Here is a 3,399-nt window from a genome sequence, read left to right as displayed (position 1 = left end):
TCGCCCATGACCCCGAAGTCGAGCGTGGCAAAGCAACTGTGCCCGTTGGGCAGTCGACAAAACACCCTCGGACGACCTCTCCGGCGCCGACTGAGAAAGCGTCGAAGCAACCTCGAGCGACGTTGTCAAAGCCGATGAAGGCCCTGCCGAAGATGAAGATGGTGATTCCCACTATTTCCGGGTAATAGCAGAATTTGTGTTTTCTCGTTTGACATGAACAAGCTCTTGGTCGACTCGTTGGCTAACCGACTGATTTCTGGAGTCTGCAGTGCTGCTACCTCTGAGACCTCAATCAGGAACGAGGATCAAGAAATGGAAGATGCTGCCACCACCAACCTTGGTACGGTCTCTATCATTTTGCTTTTGGTCGATTGAATCTTCATCTTTAACCTTGAATCCTTCTTGTAGTTCCACCTCATGTCATTGATCTCCCTGATGACGATGATGAGGAGCCGCTGATGCAGAGGAGGAACAAGAAGGCGCCTACTGGCAAGACTACTCAGGTTGTATCAGCACCTGAGACGCTGGTTTCGGAGGGAGGCAACGTCACTCGGGCTACCGTGTCTTTTCCTGTGCCACTGACGAGTGCTCGCCCTTCGGCATCGAGTGCTGATCCGCCTTCTCTTTTCGCCACACACCACGTCCCAGAGGACCAAGTGAGTGCTGCTAAGGAAGCTATACGCCAAGCAGGGGTCATGATGGAACAGGTGAAGGCGATCCGAGACGCCAGCCAAGCAGCTTACGATGCCAGCTCAGCTCTTCAGAGCAATGTCCAGGTTAGTTGATCACCGCTTGTTCTGTTAGGATATACAATCTGAAGATTTCCTTTCCGACGATCTTTGAATCTATACACCCACTGGGTGTGTCGATTGATTTTTTGAACTTTTTGAACTGGTGGGGGCATGCTGAGTGCACCCACTGGGTGTAGTCCCCGAGACTATGGTCGACTGCTGGCAGTCGACCGTGGTCTGTGTATTTTGAATTTCCTCTTTCTGACTTTGGTGGTCGGTTTGGACAAACTATGTTGAATGGAATCTTGGAACCGGTGGGGGCACGCTGAGTGCACCCATTGGGTGTAGTCCCCGAGACTACGGTGGACTGCTGGCAGTCGACTGTAGTCTGAAGGTCCTGTTTTTTTGGGTAGATCGTGATGAGACCATGACTGCCTGCTGGCAGCTAGCTATGGTTTTGGAACCACAATCTCTTTGTTCCTTTTGGTCGACTGATCGGATCAAGTCGATAAAAAAAGTGGGGGCACGCTGAGTGCACCCACTGGGTGTAGTCCCCGAGACTACTGTTGAATATTTTGATTCGACTGTAGTCTTAGAAATGCTACGGTTTTTCTCTTAGTTACTCGGAAGTAACATCTCTTTGATACCTGTCGACTGACTCTTTGCAGAAATCTTGCAAACTTGTGGCTCGTTAACTGAGTTGGAAAAGAAACATATCCAGCTCGACCTTGACTTGAAACTTGTTCAGGAGAACTTTCAGAAGGCGAAGGACGAGGCAAAAGGTACGATTGGTGAGAACTTGACGATTGTTTCCTTCCTTCTGCACATTATTGATTCTGACCTCCTTGTCATTTTGCAAAAAAAATGAAGGAGGCTCTGAAGTAGAAGGACCAGGAACTTACTGAAGCGCAGAAGGTGGCTCTGGACAAAATGAAGCTTGCGGAAGAGAAGCTGACTTCAGTCGACAAACTTGAAGAAGAGAACGCCAACCTGAAAGCTGCTCTCGACGCGGCCAACAAGGAAGTTAGCCGTCTAAAGAACGACAAGATTGCTCTGAGTGACAAGGCTAGTGAACTGGTGGGGAAGAAGAATGATCTGGAAGCTTATCTGGGAGGGCTCGCCAAGAAGTTGTTCCTCATGCTTGAAAGTAACCTTTCTCACTCGACTGACTTGTCACCGTTGATTCATCGCAGAACTGCTGGTTTATGTTTGACTTGTGTGTATAGAATTCTGCCAAAATTTCGAGGAGGAGACCAGTCGAGTGGAGACAGGCCTGGATCCCATCAACTCTCCTGTGAAGGATGGCGCTGCCATGAACATGCTCCGACTGGAGTCACGAGTCGCTGGTGTGGTTGACTATCTTTCCCGACTGAAGGTTGCAGCGTCGCGAATCGACATGACACTCTGGCCAGGGGAGACGCTTCAGAACGACCTCGAGTCTTTGATGACTCGACTGAATGAAGTCCCAAGCCGAGTGCAAGAGTGGAAGAAGTCTTCTGCCAGGTGCGGTGCTGATGTAGCTCTGTCTTTAGTCCGTGTTCACTGCAAAGATGCACGAGAGGAAAAGCTGGCGTCCCTTAAGGTGGCCAATACTAAGAAGCATGACTTCCGATCCTTCATGGAGACATTCATTGCTGCTGCCACTCGGATTGCTGATGGAATCGACCTGGACGAGTTTGTCGCGCCTTCCAGTCCTCCACCGGAGGAGTAAAAAACTTCTATGCTTGATGCCTTAAATTTGCCTCAGAATGCCGAGTGGTTTTTGTAACCGATAAACTTTAACAAGCTTGATGCCTGATCACTTCTGGATCCGTAGGATGCTATCTGAACTTGGGTTTGCGGTTGAGTATGTTTGCATTTGTCTTCGAACAAACATAGTTCTTCGCTCGGAATATATTTTTGTGCTTGTGACGTACTCTTGCAGGTTGGAGCACAGATTTCAGTCGACTTGCGTCCTTGCGTCCCAGGTTGAAGCGCACATTGTATTTGTGCCGAAGCTCGAAGGAGAAGGTAGCATTCGACCTGCACCTTGTCGTCCTTGCAGAGCGCATGTTGTATTTGTGCCGAAGCTCGGAGGAGAAGGTAACAATCGACCTTCACCTAGTCGTCCTTGCGGGTCGGAACGATTTTTGTACTTAGGCGAGTGCTGGACTGCAGCTAAGCCTTTGAGTGAAAGGCAGACTCACCACTCGATAGGATTTCAAACACTCAGGCGAGTACTGGACTGCAGCTAAGCCCCCGAGTGAGAGGTAGACTCACCACTCGGTAGGATTTTTAAACACTTAGGCAAGTGTTGGACTGTAGCTAAGCCTTCGAGTGAGAGGCAGACTCACCACTCGGTAGGATTTTAAACACTTAGGCGAGCACTGGACTGCAGCTAAGCCTCTGAGTGAGAGGCAGACTCACCACTCAGTAGGATTTTAAACACTTAGGCGAGCACTGGACTACAGCTAAGCCTCCGAGTGAGAGGCAGACTCACCACTCGGTAGGATTTTAAACACTTAGGCGAGTACTGGACTGCAGCTAAGCCTCCGAGTGAGAGGCGGACTCACCACTCGGTAGGATTTCAAATACTTAGGCGAGTACTGGACCGTAGCTAAGCCCCCGAGTGAGAGGCGTACTCACCACTCAGTAGGATTTCAAATACTTAGGCGAGTACTAGACCGCA

The sequence above is a fragment of the Triticum dicoccoides genome, chromosome 3B (genome assembly GCF_002162155.2).
Source record: "Triticum dicoccoides isolate Atlit2015 ecotype Zavitan chromosome 3B, WEW_v2.0, whole genome shotgun sequence".
Taxonomy (NCBI): domain Eukaryota; kingdom Viridiplantae; phylum Streptophyta; class Magnoliopsida; order Poales; family Poaceae; genus Triticum; species Triticum dicoccoides.
This window is presented reverse-complemented; position numbering follows the sequence as displayed.